The 22,508-nt window shown below is 38.0% G+C and overlaps 1 pseudogene; it reads left to right on the forward strand.

The window, feature by feature from the left end:
* The first annotated feature begins 4,381 nt into the window (after window positions 1-4,381).
* LOC111090783 lies at window positions 4,382-4,916 on the forward strand (annotated as a pseudogene).
* The last annotated feature ends 17,592 nt before the right edge of the window (window positions 4,917-22,508 follow it).

Below are 22,508 nucleotides of genomic sequence, written 5' to 3' on the forward strand. Positions count from 1 at the left end.
TTAAGGCCTGTACTCCTATTTGCTGTTACTGAGTGGGCCAAAGTAAGTTGATGCATGGCTACACCCAACATTAATGATGGGGAAATAATTCTCATTAGAAGTTCACATGGGGGAGGGGGGTTGAAGAGAATAATTCTCTAATTTACCATAATTAATAAACAGGTTAATTCAAATACTTCAAAAGGAATACCTACTGGCTTGCAGAATAAGTAGAATTATGTCCATGTGTGGAAAATATCTCATTTTCCAGTTAGACTAATGAAAATTTAATAAAATATCTCAATTACCATATATTTTTTAAAAGGACATAGAATATCACTATATTTTAATGGCCATTCCTGAGTATGACTATGTTGGGTATCTAGCCAAGTAGAAACTGGTTTAATTGTAGGTAAGTTTCTGATTTTGGGGTTATACACACACACACACACACACACACACACACACACACCATTTGTTTTTAGGAGTTTGTAATCAGTGAGTAAAATGTGCCCTGAAAGGAAGTCACTTGGTAAGAACCAGTATTTGGTAAGAAAAATGACTCAAGAAAAGAAGTTCCTTGTGGTTTTAAACATCATTATGTTACAGGTCTCTACAAAAATAAGACTTCCTTTAGAAAATAAGCTGATTTAAGGTTAAAGTTTTAAACTAGAGGTTTACATTTTAATTTTTCAAAATGAGAACACCTCTCAGGAAAATTTTCTATTTCTTTTAATATAAAAAAGTGAAGGTAAGGGGTAAGTAAAATCTGATTTCCAGCTAAATAGGTTTGTTTCCATTAGAACAACTTTAAACTCTAGGAAGGAAAAGCTGATTGCTCAGAAGAAATGTGAGAAATGGATTCAAGGAAAAATTGGCTAGGAATTTTTTTTTCTATTTAATTTTTAAGTTAGTGGGGTCTTTCTCCAAAATTTTTCTGGGTTTTAGATTCAGGTTAAACATTGGATAGCTATGAGGGATCAGGGAATTAATCAATAACAGAGAAGGATGGGATAATTTCCATTTCAGAAAATTTATCTAGCTTTGCCTACATGGAGAAATGGGACCATTGAAACATGAGATTTTGGCATTTTGTGTCCCTTATTAGAGGACTTCCTTCGGAAATGGAACTGTCACTGAAGCACAACATCCAGTTGTCTTTTTTCCAAGGAAAAAGGAAATTGCACATTCTGATTAACCAGCATGAATTATCCCTGATTAATGAACAAAGCACAAGTTTTTCAGTACTTATGCCTTGGTACTGTGGAAGCAATCAAGTGAGGCAAGATCGCTATTGCCATAAAATCTTTTTTTTTTCCTTGAACAGACAAAAATAGGGTAATTAAGTAGGTAAGAGCAATAATTTTATCATCACAAAGACTGCAACAGATTTAATCCGTTCTTCCACGAATGCGTGAAAGTAATATTCATTCTTTCCTAAAGGCCACCATTCGACATGGATGAACAGAGGAAAATGTTTTAATATCTCAACAGACTTTGTGTCATAACTTTAATTTTTCAAGGTGCCTTTGTGTGTGTTTAAGATTTTATTTATTTAATTATTTGAGAGAGAAAGAGTAAGTGAGCATGAGACAGAACATGAATGGTGGGGGTTTGGGGAGAGGGAGATTCCCTGCTGAGCAGGGAGCCCAGTGTGGGGCTGGATCCGGGGATTCCAGGATCATTACCTGAGCCAAAGGCAGACGTTTAACCTACTGAGCCGCCCAGGCGCCCCTTAAGGTACCTTTGTATCCATCATTTTATTTTATTTCACAGTATTTCTACGGTGGGTCAGGCATTTTATTTTTTTATTTTTAAAGATTTTATTTATTTATTCATGACTGACACAGAGAGGAGAGGCAGAGACACAGGCAGAGGGAGAAGCAGGCTCCCCCTAGGGAGCCTGATGTGACACCTGATCCCGGGTCTCCAGGATCATGCCCTGGGCTGAAGGCGGCGCTAAACCGCTGAGCCACCCGGGCTGCCCAGGTCAGGCATTTTAATGTCCAGTTTAAAGATATCTCTAATAGAGAAGTTACATTTTCTAAATAAAATCCTGCAACTGCTTAGTGGCTATGATGTAATTAGGCTGTGAAGGTTTAAATCAGAAGTCTAAAACAGATTCATGCAATCCATACAATGCCCTAAGAGTGCTCAAAGAAAATGTGCTTTAAGTAATTTAACCTTATTAAAATAATTTCACTATGGGACAATGAAGTTCATTTTCTCATGTCTTTAGTATAAAGTTTACGTTTATGATGGATTAATTGTTTAGCTAGAAAGCAATATACCACAGCTTAGTATATGATGAAAAAACATCTATTTTTTCCTGCTTCATGGAAATGGAAGGATGTACAAAGTGCATTTTTTCTTTATAAAATTAATATGCATCATTAGAGATAACTTGAAAAAATTTCCATCATTTCAACATCTAAAGTCAACTATGTTTCCTTTTCTATATAACTTTCTCCCAACATTTTATTAAGAAAATTGTCAAATACACTGAAAAAGTGAACTATCTGCACAATGAATTCATGTATATTTACCACCTATATTCTAGAATTAGCAATTAATTTGCTTTATCACGTATTTATCCAACCATCTATCTGTTGATTCCTCTGTCAATCTCTCAATTCATCTTATTTGTTTTTTTTTTTTTTCTTATTTGTTTTAAAGATTTATTTCATTTATTTGAGAGAGAGAGAGTGAGTGCAAGTGAGGGGAAGGGGCAGGGAGAGAGAGTATCTCAAGCAGATTCTACACTAAGCACAGAACTTAATGTGGGGCTCTGTCTCACGACCCTGAGATCATAACCTGAGCCGAAACCAAGAGTCAGATGCTCAATGACTGAGCCACCCAGGAGCCCCAATCCATTTTTTTTTTTTTTGCATTTTGTAGTAAGTTGTAGACATCAGTATACTTCATCCAGTACTTAGCATGACAGTCATTTATTTATGTGTTTTTGTGAGGTGAGCTGTACATATAAATAAATAAATTTAAAAAAATAAAATCTTAAAAAAATAAATCTTGTGTCCATTTTTTTTAAAGATTTTATTTATTCATGAGAGACACAGAGAGAGAGAGAGAGAGAGAGAGAGGGGCAGAGACACAGGCAGAGGGAGAAGCAGGCTCCATGCAGGGAGCCCGACCTGGGACTCGATCCCGGGACTCCAGGATCACGCCCTGGGCCGAAGGCAGGTGCCAAACTGCTGAGCCACCCAGGGATCCCCGTTGTGTATATTTTTAATTGGGTTGTTTGCCTTTTAATATTGAGTTGTATGGCTTTATATGTTTTGGATAATAGTCTGTTAGATATATGATTTGCAAATCTTTTCTCCTAGTCTATGCCCTACCTATTCATTTTCTTTCTTTCTTTTTTTTAGATTTTATTTATTTATTTGAGAGAGAGAGCGAATAAGCATGAGCAGGGGTGAAGGGCCAGAGGAAGAGGGACAAGCAGACTCCCTGCTGAGCAGGGAGCCCAATGCAGGCCTCAATCCCAGGACTCCAAGATCATGGCTCCACCAAAAGGCTGATGCTTAACCAACTGAGCCACCCAGGCATCCCCTTCCTATTCATTTTCTTAGCAGTTGCTGATGTAGAATATTTGTTCACTCGGTTATGTAGATCTTTCAAGTGTTGACATATTTCATTGTACAAAATTTTAAAAGCACATTCATTGATATCACTACCAATCTTAGCAGAAAAGTTTTAAAGTGTTGAAAAACAGTAAAGCTTATGCTGGACGATACAAGAGTTGCAAGATTCTTATTTTTATTTGAAAGCTTGAATTTTATATTTATGTTGTCAGTTTTTCCTCTTGAAATGACAGGCTTACTTACTTTCTTTTCAAGAAAATGTCTGCCATTACTCAATTCGGAATTACCATAGCTTGTTTTTCAAGTAAAAATGATGCTCTGTGAAAAAATTGGCCAATTCAGCTCACAACTCAATCACTCAAATGTTTTTCCTCCAGAAAACCATCATACTTCAGTATGCAGCAGAAGTGCTTTATGTGGGACGCCTGCGTGGCTCAGTGGTTGAGTGTCTGCCTTTGGCCCAGGGCATGATCCTGGAGTCCTGGGATCGAGTCCCACATCGGGCTCCCTGCATGGAGTCTGCTTCTCCCTCTGCCTCTTTCTCTGTGTCTCTCATGAATAAATAAATAAAAATCTTAAAAAAAAAAAAAAGTGCTTTATGTGTACTTCTGATTTCATCATACAGAATTGAGTCTGGTTGGTTCAGTTGGAAGAGTGCACAACTCTTGATCTCAATAAATAAGTAATAAAATAAATAAATAAACTTGAAAAAATATATCTAAACAATCCAGTGAAAAAGTGAGTGGAAGATCTGAACAGAAACATCTCCCCAGGGTATTTCTCCCAAAGCTGTTGCCCGGGACATGGGGGCTCCTGGCCCTGTGACTCCGGGGGCACCCTTTGAACCATCACAGCCCCCAGTCATTGAGGGCTTTAGCCCCAGTATCTACAACACTCCAGAAAGCTTCAAGGAAAAATTCCTTCGGAAGACCCGCGAGAACCCAATGGTACCCATAGAGCCACCGCTCGCAGCTTATGATGCGCACCCGGATTGCTGCCCAGGGCTTCACGGTCGCAGGCATCTTGCTGGGTCTGGCTGCATCTGCGATGAAGTCTCCATCCTGAGTCCGAGACCACCTGGCCTTGAAAGTCACGCAGAGATCACTCCCAGCCCCTAGAGCAACCACCGGTCCTGCCACCTTATTCCCTGGTCTCCCCTGACAAGCCCCTGTTTCAGTGGGTGAGGAAGTGGCCAATTCTGTAACTGACAGGTTTTTCCAGGAATCTCAGATTCGGTTGAGTTTGGGTGGTTGCATACTATATTTGTGCCCCCACTTTCTCCACTTCCTACTTAATAAACTGATCCACTTGTAAAAAAAAAAAAAAAAAAGAAAAGAAAAGAAAAAAGAAAAAAAGAAAAGAAACATCTCCCCAAAGAAGATATACAGGTAGCAGAGATATTACATATACTTATTAAAATGGCTAAAATCTAAAATGCTAACATCACCAAATGTTGGCAAGGATCAGAAACAACAGGAACTCATTCATTGCTGGTGGGAATGCAAAATGCTACAACCACTTTGGAAGACATTTTGACATTTTCTTATAAATCTAATCACAGTCTCACCATACAATCCAGCAATCTCAGTCCTTGGTATTTATGTAAGTAAGATGAAAACATGTCCATGCAAAAACCTACATGTGGATGTTTTATACCAGCTCTGTGCATAATTACCAAAACTTGGATGGAACCACTTTCAATGGATGAGTGGATAAACTGTTATGTCAGTACAGTGGGATATTTATTTTCCAGCAATATAAAGAAATGACCAAGCCATGAAAAGACATGGAAGAACCTTAAATGCATATTGATAAGTGAAAGAAGCCAATCTGAAAAGGCTATATACTGGATGATTCCAACTATATGACATTCTGGAAAAGGCAGAACTTTGGAAACAGTAAAATATCAGCTATTTCCAAGAAGTTAAGGGAAAAGGGGAAGGATGAATAGGTGGAGCACAGGGAATTTTTAGGTGTTGAAACTATTCTATATGATACTGCAATGGTGGATATATGACATGCAAAACCCATAAAACTTTACAAGTCAAACAATGAACTTGAATGTAAATTATAGACTTTAGTTAATAATAATGTTTTAGTATTGGCTCATCAGTTATAACAAATGGATCACACTAATGCAAGATGCTAAAAGTAGGGCAACAAGGGGAAAGAGAGAGGATGTAGGAACTCTGTACTATATGCTTAATTTTTCTATAAACCTAAAATTGCTCTAAGAAGAAGTCTATTAATTTAAAAAAGAAATGCTCAAGGGTCAAGATTTAGTAAAATTAATAATTTTTACTGATTTTTTTCAAGACATTCTTAAATAAAACTGGCTTTTTCTTTTCCTTTTTTAAAATCAGAGTTTCTGGTGGTATGAAGGATAATGACCATTACTATAGTTTGGTACCATTGCCAGGGGTTTGACAATTATTACTTTTGCCTCATTAGTGTAAATCTCAACCAGTGAAAATGGTGCATATTATCTCCATATTATTTTGAAAAATTTGATCTTGTAAGATTCTAGAAAAAGATCTCAGGGATCTCTCAAGGTCCATGGCTCATCTTTTGAGGACTACTGGACCATGGTGTTCCCAAGTGTCATTTTCTTCATATTCCTCCTCTTTGGAATTTGTTGGTATTCTTGAATATTTAAGTTTATATTTTTACTAAATAGGGGGAAATTTCAGCCTTTATTTTATCAAACATAAGTATTCCATTCTTTTATCTTCTTGTGAGACTTACTTAGATAAATGCTAGAATATTTGGCATTGTTCCACAGGTCCCTGAGGGTCTGTGTTATTGTTTCCCCAATTTTTGTTTTCTCTTCATCAGTTTGGATAATTTCTACTAATCTATCTTCAAATTCACTCACTCATCTGTCATTGTCAATATGCTTTTAAGCCCACTCAGGGAAATTTAATTTTTTTCATATGCTGTAGTTTTACTTCTAGAATACTTTACTAGAATACTAAAATAGGAAATAGTAAAGTATTCTAACAAAGAATATTTTACCTCTAGAATAGGAAATTTGGTTCTTTCTATAGTTTTGATTTTTTTCCCCTAAGATATCCTACCCGTTAACTCATTTTGAGAGTATTTTCCTTCACATCCTTGAACATTATGATGGCGTCTTATTTTTCTTTGACGTTTTTACTTTAATTCCAGTTAGCATACAGTGTTATATTAGTTTCACGTGTACAATACAGTGATTCAACACTTCAATACATCACCCAGTGCTCATCACGACAGATGCACTCTTTAATCCTCATCATCTATTTCACCCATCCCTCTACCCATCTCCTCTCTGGTAACAATCAGTTTGTTTTCTTTTTATTTTTTTTAATTTTTTTAAAATTTATTTATTCATGAGAGACAGAAAGAGAGAGAGAGAGGCAGAGACACAGGCAGAGGGAGGAGCAGGCTCCATGCAGGGAGCCCGATGCGGGACTTGATCCCAGAGCTCCGGAATCATGCCCTGAGCCAAAGGCAGATGCTCAACCACTGAGCCACCAGGCATCCCATTCAGTTTGTTTTCTATAGTTAAGAGTCTTTTTCTTGATTTCTCTTTCTCTCTTTTATTTTTTTCAGTTTGTTGGTTTTTGGCTTTTTAGTTCCACATGGGAGTGAAATCATATGGCATTTGCCTTTCTCTGACTGACTTATTTCACTTAGCATTATACTCTCTAGCTCCATAAGATGGCTGCTTTAAATCTGTTTATGCCTAAAGCTAAATCATCTTGGTGTTGGTCTCCATTGATTACCATTTTTTTTTTTTTTTTTTGGAGGCGGATGGATCACATTCTCCTATTTTTTTGTATGTCTAGTAATTTGGAATTTACCCTGAATATTGTAGATATACATTGAAGAGACTTAAATTCTGTTATGCTCCTTTTTTTTATAATGTTAGTTTTTTTTTAAAGATTTTATTTATTTATTCATAGAGACACACACAGAGACAGAGGCAGAGACACAGGCAGAGGGAGAAGCAGGCTCCACGCAGGGAGCCCGACCTGGGATTCGATTCCAAGTCTCCAGGATCACACCCCGGGCTGCAGGAGGCGCTAAACCGCTGCGCCACCGGGGCTGCCCTGTTATACTCCTTTGAAGAGCATATTTTTCTTTTTTACTTTTACTGGGTAGTTACCTTGGGTGAACTCAAATTCCAAAGTCTGTCTTTCCTGTAATGGGCAACAGTTTAAACACTGAATCGTTGAGCTTAGCTTACCTGGGTTGTTTAGAGTGTGTGCTGTGCATGTGTAATGCAGAGGTCAGCAAGAGGCCTTGGGCAAAGTTTACATGGTCTTTACTGGGATTTACTACTTTATTTCCAGCTGCCATGTTTGCCCAAAACCGGATCACCTAACTCTTTAACCAGTAAGACTGCATGTTTTATATTGGAGTATTGGCTGTCCAGTTTGGCACTGAGACTTGCCCTCAGGCAGATAGCTGTAAAACCAGGACACTCTCCCATTGATACTACCTATTTCCACCTGTAGACTTCCTTTCAATTTCCATCTGTTTTTGCTTACTCTCTAGTGCTTTCAGGTCGTTGTTTTCTAGGTCAGCCTGGATGAATGTCAGTTTTGTCAGTGTTTTCAAAGAACAACTTTTTGGTTTTATTGATACTTTCTTTTTCTATTCTGTAATTTCATATATATCAGTTCTAATATTTATTATTCCCATCCTTTTGGAAGCCTTGAGGTTAGCTTGCTCTTCTTTTTTCCTATTTTGTTAAAGCATAAGGTTACATTATTGATTTGGTAACCTCCTTTTATTAGAATATATATTTATACATTTTATTTCTATCATGAAGTGATTTCAAAAGAAGAGAAATTGAGAGGGGGAAAGTATTATATCCTAAATGGCAATATACAATATATGTACAATCCAGCTTAAAATACAAATAATTTCAATAAAGAACCATTCCCTAATCTTTCTGGATCTCATTTTCCAACCTCCCAACCAGAGTTAATCATCATTTTGAATTTGAAATAGTGGTCCGAATTTTTATTTATTGCTTTATTGTTTTCTGTTTTAATATTTAAATTGTATCATTATGATGATTCATTCAGCTCTGTATGGTTCATTTCTAGAGCTGTATAATGCCCTTCTGTATGCATCTACTAAAATTTATCATCTATTCTTCTGCTAATAGACATTTTAATTATTTCTAAATTCTTGTGATTTTAAATACTGCTCCTATGAGCATTCTTTTTTTTTTTTTTAAGGATTTTATTTATTTATTCATGAGAGACACGAGAGAGAGAGAGAGAGAGAGAGAGAGAGAGAGAGAGGCACAGGCAGAGGGAGAAGCAGGCTCCACGCAGGGAGCCCGATGTGGGACTCGATTCCCGGTGTCCAGGATCATGCCCTGGGCTGAAGGCGGCGCTAAACCGCTGAGCCACCCGGGCTGCCCTCGTATGAGCATTCTTGTATACATCTGTTAGAGTACACATTTAAGTGTTTCTGTAAGGCATCAACCTAGAGTGGAATGGCATGGTAAAGCATATGCATCTGTTCATATGCAACTTTACCAGGGGTTCACCAACTCAATTTCCTCTCTCTTTTTTTTTTTTAATATATGCATTCACAATTTTAAGTTCCCTAATGAGCACTGCTTTTGCTATATTCTTACAGATTCGGATATTTTATTATGTTCATTCATCTCAAAGTATTTTATTTTTTCTTGAACTAAATAAATGATTATTTTTCCAGTTTTATTGAGAAATAGGGGAGCCCGGGTGGCTCAGCGGTTTAGCATCGCCCTCAGCCCAGGGCATGATCCTGGAGACCTGGGATTGAGTCCCGCGTCCGGCTCCCTGCATGGAGCCTGCTTCTTCCTCTGCCTGTGTCTCTACTTCTCTTTCTCTCTCTCTGATGAATAAATAAATAAAATCTTAAAAAAAGAGAGAGAGAAATAATTGACATACATCCCCAGCATGGTTTGATTTACTATTTTGTAGTGATTACCACAATAGATTCCGTTAACATCATATAGATACAATAAGAAAAGAAAGAAAAAAATTTTCTCCTTGTGATGAAAGTTTAAGGATTTACTCTCTTACTGACTTCCCTGTATATCATACAGCAATGTTAGCTATACTCATCATGTTGTATATTATATCCCTAGCACTTATTTATCTTCTAAAAGGAAGTTTACCTTTTGGCTGACTTCAAAGTATTTTCTAATTTTATTTATAAGTTCTTCTCTGACCTACAAATTGTTTAAGATTATGTTGTTTAATTTCTACGTATTTGTGAATCTTCTATATTTCCTTCTGTTACTGATTTCTAATTTCATTCCACTGTGGTCCGAGAAGATACTTGGGGTGATTTCAATCTTTATAAATTTATTGAGACTTGTTTTGTGACCTAACATGCTGTAACTGGAAAACATTCCATACACACTTGAGAAGAATGTGTATTCTGCTGTTGAGTGGAATGTTCTACATGTCTGTTTGGTCTAGTTAGTGTGTAGTGTTTTTCAAGCCCTCTATTATTTCATTATTGGTCTTCTGTCTACTTATCTATCCATTATTGAACATGGACTATTGAATCTCCAACTATTATGGTAGAACTATGTGTATTTTTTCTTTCAATTATGTCAATTTTGGGGCTCTTTGTAGGTGTATATAATTTTATAATTTTTACAACTCCTTAATGAATTGACTCTTCTTTGTCTCTTGTAATAATATTGACTTAAAGTTCATTTTGCTTCATATTGGTATAGCAATCCCAATTGTCTTTGGTTCCTATTTGCACAGAATTACATTTTTCTATCCTTTTACTTTCAGCCTGTTTATGTCTTTGGGAGAAAGTCCCTTTTAGACAATATATAGTTAGATAATTTTTTTCAAAGATTATATTTATTTATTTGACAGAGAGAGAGAGAGAGCACAAGCAGGGGGAGTGGCAGACAGAGGGACAGGAAGAAGCAGGCTCCCTGCTAAGTCCGAGGCCTAATGTGGGGCTCTATCCCAGGACCTGGGATCATGACCTGAGCTGATGGCAGCTGCTTGACCAACTGAGCCACCCAGATGCCCCAGTTGGATCATTTTTAAAATTCATTCTGCCGATCTCTGTTTTTTAATTGGAGAGTTTAATGCATTTACACTTAAAATAACTACTGATAAAGAAGTACTTCTGCCATTTTGCAGTTTGTTTTCTGTATGTCTTATACCTTTTTTTTTTATCTTATACCTTTTTGTTCCTTAGTTATTCAATTACTGCCATTTCTTTGCTTGTTTTTTTTTTCTATTTTATTATTTTGATTTCCTTTTCATTTCTTTTTTTAAAAAAGATTTTGCTTACTTCTTTGAGACAGAGAGAGCATAAAAGAGAGTGTGAGCATGACCGGGGGGTGGGGGGAGGTAGAAGGAGAAGCAGACTCTCTGGAGCCTGACTCCAGGGTCCTGGGATCAGACACTTAACCAACTGAGCCAGTCAGGTGCCCTCATTTCTTTTTTTTCTTTTCTTTTTTTTTTTTTTTTTTTTGTATAATTTTTTTTCCTTAGTGGTTACCCTGGGGATTGCAATTGACACCTTAACTTTATAACTTCTTCATAAGTTTATAAATTTCTATGATAGATTTATAGGTTGGTTATTTGTTGGGACGCTCCTTCAATGCCCTGCCAGAACTTTGCCTTATCCTTTGCTTTTTGCCTGCACAGAATTTATAGGCCAGCCAGAGGTGAAAGCTTTGAGTATTCTTGGGCTTTTTCTCAGCATGTGTCCTGCCTTGGGTATGTTCTTGGCCTTCTTGATTCCATGTATACATGGGAATTTTTAAAATCCCTATTCCCCCCGTATATCTCCTTTCCTAATTCCTTCCATTCTAGTCTGTCTCTTTCTTGTCTCAAGTCTTGTCCCTTGCTCCAGGCTGTGGTGTCTCATAACTTTGCCTTTAAATACATTTAAATGCTTTCAGCAAAAGCTACCCAGAAGTAGTCTCAGCCCTGGGAATGCTCTGAATAAGATGGAACAAAGAGAGACCTTTGTGCAGTTTCCTGAGGGAGCTGCCAGAGAGGTCAAGACCTATAACCACACTGTTTGGAAAATAAGGTTTGTATTGCTTTTCTGGCACTAGCAACCTGCATGAGGGTTGCAGGCTGTCATCCTCATAGCTACCTTTATTGTTGTTCTTTGTCTTTATAGAAATACTTTTTTAACTTCAAATTAAACTTATTGTATAGGCATTGGGCTATTCGTTTTATCTATTCCTTTTTTAAAAAAAAGATTTTATTTTTAAGTAATCTCTACACCCAATGTGGGGCTCACACTTACAACTCCATGATCAAAAGCTGCATTCTCTACCTTCTGAGCCAGCCAGGTGTCCCTACCTATTCCTTATTGAGTGAATTCTGGTAATGTCTTTCAAGGAGTTTTTCTGTTTCACCTAAGTTATCAAAAGTCCTGGCATTAGGCTACTCATAATAGTCTCCTAATGTCCCTTTGACTATATGATGTGCAGTGATGCCCCTTTTCTTATAAAAATATTGGCAGTTTTTGTCTTCTGTTTTCTTTTTTTTTAATCTTATTTATGTATCACACACACACACACACACACACACACACACACACTCAGGCAGAGACACAGGCAGAGGGAGGAGCAGGCTCCATGCAGGGAGCCTGACATGGGACTCTATCCCAGGACTCCAGGATTACTCCCTGGGCCAAAGGCGGTGCTAAACCACTGAGCCACCCAAGCTGCCCCTGTTTTCTCTTTTTTGATAAGTCTATCTAATGTTTATCAGTTTTGTTGATCTTTTAAATCTTTTGTGTTTATTTGTTTATTGACTTTATTGTTTTTGTTTTTCTAAAATTTTTATTTATTTATTTGAGAGAGAGAGAGATAGTGACAAAGATACGGAGAGAGAACATAAGTGGAGAGGGGAGGGAGAAACAGACTCCCCAATGATCAGGGAGCCTGATGCAGGACTGGATCCCAGGACCCCAGGATCATAACCTGATCCGAAAGCAGATGCTTCCCTGACTGAGCCACCCAGGTGCCCCAGCGCTGGCTCTTTATATGAAAGAAAAGTGTGGGGGAGTAGGCAGGATTTCATCCTATCCATAGGGGCTGCTGATTACCACATGCACATCTATCCTACCATAGGAGGCTCTCTCAGTTTTCCTACTTAACCTCAGTTATTTATCACCATTAATCTGAGGCATGGAGGATGATAGGTGAGCAATTTAAAACACTGCCGTGCTCTCTTAGCACAAAGTAGTAGCTTCTTTCTTTACCAGGTCTTCTGGTTGTGGTAAGTTTTTTTTTTTTTTTTAAAGATTTTATTTATTCATGAGAGATGCACAGAGACACAGGCAGAGGGAGAAGCAGGCTCCCTGCAGGGAGCCTGATGTGGGACTCCACCTGGGTCTCCAGGATCGAGACCTGAGCGGAAGGCAGATGCTCAACAGCCACCCAGGTGCCCTGTTGTGGTACGTTTCTGAGTAGGTTATAGAGTTGTGCAAAAGTTGATTCTGGTTTAGCCAGCTCATTAGTTGCTTTTGCAGAGAGACAGAGCCCTGGAATCTCTACTCCATCATTTTCAGTTCATGTTATTTTTTTAATGAACATAGTTTTGGTCTTTGAATAAAATTCTATCTGGTAGATTGCCGTAATTTACTTATAATTTTTCTATCATTGTATATTTAGCTAGTTTACAATTTTTTGCTATTTTAGGTAAGGTTACAAGGAGCATCTTTGTAAATTAAACTTTTACCATTTCATTGGGTTCTTTCTTTTGGATTTATTTCCAAAGTGTCGTTATGAGGTCTGAGAGTATAACCATTTTAACATTCCTAATGCTATAACCAAATTGTTGAAAAAGTTGTATCATGGACAGCCCCGGTGGCTCCGCGGTTTCACGTCGCCTTCGGCCCAGGGTGTGATCCTGGAGACCTGGGATCGAGTCCCATGTCGGGCTCCCTGCATGTAGCCTGCTTCTCCCTCTGCCTTGTGTCTCTGCCTCTGTCTCATTCTCTCTCTCTGTGTGTCTCTCATGAATAAATAAACAAACAAACAAAAAAAGTTGTATCAATTTGTACTCCAACCTCATAAGTAATTTTAAACTTTGAATTTTTCTACAGTGGTCCTGTTATTGGCAAAGTCTTTATGAGAAGTATTATATGTTTGAACTTAATGAAGTGCTTCTCAAAACTGCAATGTGCATAAAAAATTAACAGCAGATTTTGTTAAAAATGTAGATTTGCTAAATATAGTGCATCTGGGGTGGAGCTCAAGTTCCTGTTTTTCTAATAAGCTCCCAAGTTGTTCTGATGCTGCTGGTCTGATCCCATTGCAAGTAGTAAGGCTTTAAGAGGCTTAAGCTGTGATAGAAAAGGAAGTGGGAAAGCCTTTACTGAGTTTTAAAAATGAAGCAAGTTTGAGAAATGTCACTTTTTAAAAAAGTCCCAAAGAAAGTAATCTCCCAAAATTGTCTAAATTAAATCAAAGAAAAAGAAAAAGATGCAGGGTTGTAAATGATATTAATGAAGGTGGGGGGCGTTAAAACTAGAGATACTGCCTGTGGTTTGGACTAAAAGACTCAGGTTGGAGAGCCTCTCTCTCTGTAAGGAGTATGCTGAGGCTTGAAGCCTGATGTTAAAATTAATGTTAAAGATAGTTTTTAAAATCTAGATAAGTAACATTTTCAGTTTTGTCAATCAAATGTATAAGTCTCTTTGGTATCATGATTTTCTCTGTAGAAATTTCATATAGTACACAAATATGTCTAAGAATGTTCTTTCCAAGTTAAACAGATGGTTATAGATATCTGTATTTCTCAATAGGCTAATTTTAAAGATTATTGCTATTTTAAACAAATTCAAATTTCTTAATGGATACTTGGATCTTTACTCAAGGCATTCAACCCATCTACACCCAAGGCATTGGCTAATTTAATCATTGAGTGTCCTAAAAAATAAAGGATAAAATTATGTAAAAATTTATTTTCTGTTTACATCATTAGACATCATAGTTATATACATGATTGTCATTAACCTAACAGAGAGACTGTCTTTTTTGTGTCCTCTCCTGGGAATGGGTTAAAAAAGTTATGTACATGCCCTTTGGCCTTTGTGTGTCTCAAGTCAATTCAGTAAGTATTTATTGAGAGAATATTTATTGTCCTAGGCTTTTTATTACTTTAACTGTGAAATAATTACCACATAATCTTATTCAGGGAGGAACCTGGCAAACAAATCACTGTGACAGTCCATCTATCTCTTGGTATGCTACAAGTTGTGTTGGGTTGAAATTAATGTGTAGTATTAGAGATTGCAAGGTGAAAAAAAAATGTCACTTTTCTAGTCATTTTTAATCAATGACACAAACAAATGTCAAATTGTTCTTGCAAGAAATAGTGGTCTTCAAATGTTCAGCATTTTTTTTTTTTTTCAGCATTTTATAAGTGGGTTTATCACTATGTCGCAGTTGTGAAGACAGATGACCCTGTAGAGTAATATTTCTTAGCCTAAAACGTATGCCTCTTTTTAATAAATAAAAAAATTCATACACACACACACACCATCCAATGAGGCTCTGATATTAATCCCCTTCTCCTCATTGCTAATAATCTGTCTAGAAAGCTCTGGGCCAGGCAGGATATGACACTGTTATTTCTTCAGTAGTCAAGTCTCCTAGCTCCCTGAAGATTAAATATTAAGATCAAGTATTTCAAATGTGAACAAATCTAAGTAACTGCATGTAGACTTAACTTTAAGGGCCATGTCAATATTAAGAGTCACACCCTTAACATAGTGTTAATTTACTGGTATTGGCATTGGTACATTAGTGTTCCATGTAGGACAATTCACCCTTCATGCTTGGAAGATAAATTAAGGTAAGAATGCTTTTGCTCTATTTTTAAATGATTCCATGGAAGTTACTGCTTCTTTCTTGATACTTTCCATTATTTTGTGGCTCCTCTTCCAACTCCTAATTTTTGCCTTATGGACCTGGGCCAGTGTAGTAGGCAGAGTTCTTGGGGATTCCTGTGCTGAGGCAAGCAGGGTACTGAATGGTGAAGAAGGCTAGAGGGCTCTGTTGGAGGAAGAATGTGGGTTCCCTTCTAACTATATGGCACAGCTACAGATCTCCACCAGGGAAGAAATGATTAAGGGTAGTGCTAGCTATGCGAAGCCCCAGAAATTAAATATCCAGTGCCTACTGGGTTCCTATATCTATGAGCAAGAGGTAGAGAGGGCAGTTTATTAATTCTAGTCCAATATTATGAATTTGACCTTATTTTGTGAATGAATTTATCAGTATCATATACAGTTGTGTTTCAACTCTAGCTCTCCATTGGAATAAACTGGGAAATTTTTAAAAAAGATTTTATTTATTTATTTATTTATTTATTTATTTATTTGAGAGAGAGAGAGAGCACACATGAATGGAGGGAGGGGCAGAGGGAGAGGGAGAAGCAGACTCCCTGCTGAGCACAGAGCTGTTGCCAGGCTGGATCCCAGGATGCTGAGATCATGACCGGAGCCAAAGACGCTTAACCAACTGAGTCACCCAGGTGCCCCTCAACAGGGAAACTTTTTAAAAACTCCAGTGCTTGGGCTTCTTTTCAGATCAGTTGAATCAGAGTCAAAAGACAGCAATTTCTTCTTGGCCTTGGTAATTACCCAAATGCAACAAGGAGGGTGAGAAGCAGAAATGTAAAAGCCATTTTTGATAGATTTAGGAAATACCTATAATCATGAACCAGAAAATATGAAGAGGGGCTGTATGAGAGAAGAATCCTCATAGCTGCAAAACTCAGATCACGTCAGCAGGAGATGGTTCTCCAAAACTTGATGCATGCCTTGATCTGAAAGGTAAAAATGTCTTTGGATTAATAGGAGTAGGATAGGCAAGCTGGCAGCAGAAGCTTCCCTGCAACCCTATTACCTTCTGTAGTTTCACGTCCTCTGTTTCTAGGTAGCTCCTTCAAGGATCTTAACACTAAGAATCCTTCAACAGTCCCCTCCTGGACAACCCATTAATACTTTCTGTTGCCCTTACTCACCTATGTCTTCACTTCCTTGCTTACCCAATTAAAATTCCATGATTGGCTATTCTAATCAGTTATTTGCACATACCCTCAACTTCTCTGCCCTATCTTCACTTCCTCTGACTCACCTTGGAAAACTCCAATCCCAAAGGAGGTAGAGAAAAAACAGCAAATAGATCCTACACCCAGCAGAAAAAGAGAGTTAATAAAGATTCGAGCAGAACTCAACGAAATCGAGACCAGAAGAACTGTGGAACAGATCAACAAAACCAGGAGTTGGTTCTTTGAAAGAATTAATAAGATAGATAAACCATTAGCCAGCCTTATTAAAAAGAAGAGAGAGAAGACTCAAATTAATAAAATCATGAATGAGAAAGGAGAGATCACTACCAACACCAAGGAAATACAAACGATTTTAAAAACATATTATGAACAGCCATACGCCAATAAATTAGGCAATCTAGAAGAAATGGACGCATTTCTAGAAAGCCACAAACTACCAAAACTGGAACAGGAAGAAATAGAAAACCTGAATAGGCCAATAACCAGGGAGGAAATTGAAGCAGTCATCAAAAACCTCCCAAGACACAAAAGTCCAGGGCCAGATGGCTTCCCTGGGGAATTCTATCAAACGTTTAAAGAAGAAACCATACCTATTCTACTAAAGCTGTTTGGAAAGATAGAAAGAGATGGAGTACTTCCAAATTCGTACTACGAGGCCAGCATCACCTTAATTCCAAAACCAGACAAAGACCCCACCAAAAAGGAGAATTATAGACCAATATATCCCTGATGAACATGGATGCAAAAATTCTCAACAAGATACTAGCCAACAGTACATTAAGAAGATTATTCTCCATGACCAAGTAGGATTTATCCCCGGGATGCAAGGCTGGTTCAACACTTGTAAAGCAATCAATGTGATAGATCATATCAGCAAGAAAAAAAAACAAGAACCATATGATCCTTTCAATAGATGCAGAGAAAGCATTTGACAAAATACAGCATTCATTCCTGATCAAAACTCTTCAGAGTGTAGGGATAGAGGGAACATTCCTCAACATCTTAAAAGCCATCTACCAAAAGCCCACAGCAAATATCATTCTCAATGGGGAAGCACTGGGAGCCTTTCCCCTAAGATCAGGAACCAGACAGGGATGTCCACTCTCACCACTGCTATTCAACATAGTACTGGAAGTCCTAGCCTCAGCAATCAGAAAACAAAAAGACATTAAAGGCATTCAAATTGGCAAAGAAGAAGTCAAACTCTCCCTCTTCGCCGATGACATGATACTCTACATAGAAAACCCAAAAGACTCCACCCCAAGATTGCTAGAACTCATACAACAATTTGGCATTGTGGCAGGATACAAAATCAATGCCCAGAAGTCAGTGGCATTTCTATACACTAACAATGAGACTGAAGAAAGAGAAATTAAGGACTCAATCCCATTTACAATTGCACCCAAAAGCATAAGATACCTAGGAATAAACCTAACCAAAGAGGTAAAGGGTCTATACCCTAAAAACTATAGAACACTTCTGAAAGAAATTGAGGAAGACACAAAGAGATGGAAAAATATTCCATGCTCATGGATTGGCAGAATTAATATTGTGAAAATGTCAATGTTACCCAGGGCAATATACACATTTAATGCAATCCCTATCAAAACACCATGGACTTTCTTCAGAGAGTTAGAACAGATTATTTTAAGATTTGTGTGGAATCAGAAAAGACCCCGAATAGCCAGGGGAATTTTAAAAAAGAAAACCATATCTGGGGGCATCACAATGCCAGATTTCAGGTTGTACTACAAAGCTGTGGTCATCAAGACAGTGTGGTACTGGCACAAAACAGACACATAGATCAATGAAACAGAATAGAGAATCCAGAGGTGGACCCTCAACTTTATGGTCAACTAATATTCGACAAAGGAGGAAAGACTATCCATTGGAAGAAAGACAGTCTCTTCAATAAATGGTGCTGGGAAAATTGGACAGCCATGTGCAGTAGAATGAAACTAGACCACTCTCTTGCACCATACACAAAGATAAACTCAAAATGGATGAAAGATCTAAATGTGAGACTAGAATCCATCAAAATCCTAGAGGAGAACACAGGCGACACCCTTTTTGAACTCGGCCACAGTAACTTCTTGCAAGATACATCCACGAAGGCAAAAGAAACAAAAGCAAAAATGAACTATTGGGACTTCATCAAGATCAGAAGCTTTTGCACAGCAAAGGATACAGTCAACAAAACTAAAAGACAACCTACAGAATGGGAGAAGATATTTGCAAATGACTATCAGATAAAGGGCTAGTTTCCAAGATCTATAAAGAACTTGTTAAACTCAACACCAAAGAAACAAACAATCCAATCATGAAATGGGCAAAAGACATGAAGAGAAATCTCACAGAGGAAGACATAGACATGGCCAACATGCACATGAGAAAATGTTCCGCATCACTTGCCATTAGGGAAATACAAATCAAAACCACAATGAGATACCACCTCACACCAGTGAGAATGGGGAAAATTAACAAGGCAGGAAACCACAAATTTGGAGAGGATTCAGAGAAAAGGGAACCCTCTTGCACTGTTGGTGGGAATGTGAACTGGTGCAGCCACTCTGGAAAACTGTGTGGAGGTTCCTCAAAGAGTTAAAAATAGACCTGCCCTTCGACCCACCAATTGCACTGCTGGGGATTTACCCCAAAGATACAGATGCAATGAAAGGCCGGGACACCTGCACCCCGATGTTTCTAACAGCAATGTCCACAATAGCCAAACTGTGGAAGGAGCCTCGGTGTCCATCGAAAGATGAATGGATAAAGAAGATGTGGTTTATGTACACAACGGAATATTACTCAGCCATTAGAAACGACAAATACCCACCATTTGCTTCGACATGGATGGAACTGGAGGGTATTATGCTGAGTGAAATAAGTCAATCGGAGAAGGACAAACATATGGTCTCATTCATTTGGGGAATATAAATAATAGTGAAAGGGAATAGAGGGGAAGGGAGAAGAAATGAGTGGGAAATATCAGAAAGGGAGACAGAACATGAGAGACTCCTAACTCTGGGAAACGAACTAGGGGTGGTGGAAGGGGAGGAGGGCGGGGGGTGGGGGTGTCTGGGTGGCGGGCACTTAGGGGGGTACTTGACGGGATGAGCACTGGGTGTTATTCTGTATGTTGGCAAATTGAACACCAATAAAAAATAAGTTTATTATTAAAAAAAAAGGAAAACTCCAATCCCACTTTATGTATTTTTTTAAAAGATTTTATTTATTTATTCATGAGACATACACACACAGACACAGGCAGAGGGAGAAGCAGGATCCATGCAAGGAGCCTGATGTGGGACTCGATCCCAGGTCTCCAGGATCACACCCTGAGCTGCAGGCAGCACTAAACCACTGCACCACCCAGGCTGCCCTCCAATCCCACTTTAATTGAACTTTCTCCATTCTGAGCTTTGACTTGTGCAGCTGAATGTGGGTGGAGAAAACCCGATGTTTCTGAGTCTCACTATAAATTCTTGATGTCTAGCAGACTCTTAGTATTACCTGGTTATCAAACTACATTTCCTCGGTCCTTTCAACCTCCTGCACTTCTAGATGACTTCATTTTTTTATCTTTAAACCCCAACGTCTCCACCCACTCCCAGCCAGATTCATTGTCAGTTGATGACCTTATTTCCTATGCATAGAAAAAAAAATAGAACTAATTAGTAAACAGAAGACTCAGCTATCAGTATTGTAGCCCTATAACCTGACTTCTTTTACCTCTGGCAGCCCTGGAAGTACTCTGCTCAAGGGAACCTGCTGCAAGAGTGTAGTTGGATGATGGTCTCCAGTGGACACACCTAGGGTTTTCCTGCAGAGTTTACGTGGGAGCCCTCCCTTCCTTCACACATCTACTCCTCTTCTTGGGTGTCTCCTAAGCAAGGACTGAGTACGGCAAAAATAGTAAAGCTATATCATTTGCCCCACACATGATTCCTCTAATAGGCAATCTCTGCTCAAAGACTTCCTATTGACCCAGTCAAGACTTTCTGAGTAGCACTTCAGTCTGAGTCTCTTCCTATTCAATCCCCTTGTTTTCTTTTTTTTAAAAAGCTTAATAGAGATATAATTCATATACTATGCACTTCACCTACAGAGTTCAATTCAATCATTTTTATTATAGTCACAGAATTGTGCAACCATTATCATGATCAATTTTTAGAACATTTTCATTATCTAAAAAGGAAACTCATACTTTTTAGCCCTCACAGTCCAAACTGCCAATTCCTTACAGTCTTTGACAAGCATAAATTTACCTTCTGTCTTTCCAAATTTTCTCCTCCTGGATAATTCATAGAAACAGTCTTGTAACACCTGGTCTTATGTGACTGGCTTCTTTCACTTAGCATGTTTTTGAGGTTCATCCATTTATCATGGCTTCCTTTTTATTGCTGAATAATATTCTGTTATATGGATATACCACATTTTATTTATCCATCCATCAATTGATAGATACTTGAGTTGTTTCCACTTTTTTAACCATTATGAATAACAGTGCTGTGAATATGTGTGCAAGTTTTTGTGAGGACATTTGTTTCTATTTATCTTGGGTATATTCCTGGGAGTAGAATTGCTGGCTCATGGGATAGCTCTGTTTTTAACATTTCCAAGAACTACCCAATCCTCTTTTATTTCTTCTTTTCTTTCACAGGTCTCAGACTTGCATCATGGTCTGAAGGCTCTTCCCACCTACCTCTTTTACCGTTCACAAGAGTTTCTCCCAACAAATCTCTTTCACATCTAATTTTATCCTGGAATCTGCTTCTCCTAGGACCCAAACTTACACATCCTGGACGAATGCTTTGTGCTTCCACGTAAGGCCAAACTTTTCATTTGTGATCTTGATCTATTTCCTCTTCCTATTCAAGGACATAAATCCAATAATTCCCTTCTTCCTTCCCTCATCATGAATTGCTACCTTTATACTGAACCATTTCATTGGATTACATGCATGCTATTCTTTCTCATGATTATTTAATTAATGAAATAAGTAAATAAATAAAATAAAAAATGATTTCATTTTTTTCTTGGCTCTGCTTCCCCTTCCAGTACTTCCCACATTTCTCTCTTCTCCTTTAATAAAATGCCCCCTAGTAGTTGTCTGTATCTGCCATCCTCAGTATCTCTGCCCATCCTCCCTTGAACCTATTAGATCAGGATTTTGCCTCACTGATTTGTAACTGCTTTTGTCAAGGTCATCATCAGTGACCTCCAGTGTTAAATAAAATAGACAATTCTCCATCCTTATCTTACTTGGTATAGCAATATTTGATGTAGTTGTTAGTAACCTTTCTTTAAAATACTTCATTTGGCTTCCATATCATCATACTGTATTGATTTTTTTTCTCCTATTTTGCTGGTCCCTCCTTGTCAATCTCATTTGCTTGTTCCTCATCATGTCTGCAAACTGTGAACATTGGAGTATACCAGATCTGTGTCATTGGACATCTTCTCTTTTCTGTCTAAATCCGCACTCATTCTTTTGGTGATTTCAGCTAACCCCATGGCTTTAAATATATTTTGTATGTTTATGACTGTCAAATGTATATCTTTGGTTCAGACCTGTCTCCTAAACTTAGGTCTAGTGTTAGCTCCTTATCTGACTTCTCCTTTTGTTATCTAATAAGCTTCTCGTACTTAACATATCCCAAACTGAACATAGCTTCTTACCCAGTCTTCTTCATCTCAGTTAAAGATAACCATCCTTACAGTATCTCAGGCCAAAATCTTGGAGTCATCTTTGACAGCTTTCTTTCTCTCACACCCTGGATCCAATCTATTAGCAAATCTGCTGATTCTAACTTCAGAACATATTTAGAATGCTGTAACTTCTCACTGCTTCCAAGGC

Source organism: Canis lupus, chromosome 1 (genome assembly GCF_011100685.1).
Source record: "Canis lupus familiaris isolate Mischka breed German Shepherd chromosome 1, alternate assembly UU_Cfam_GSD_1.0, whole genome shotgun sequence".
In the NCBI taxonomy this organism is placed as follows: domain Eukaryota; kingdom Metazoa; phylum Chordata; class Mammalia; order Carnivora; family Canidae; genus Canis; species Canis lupus.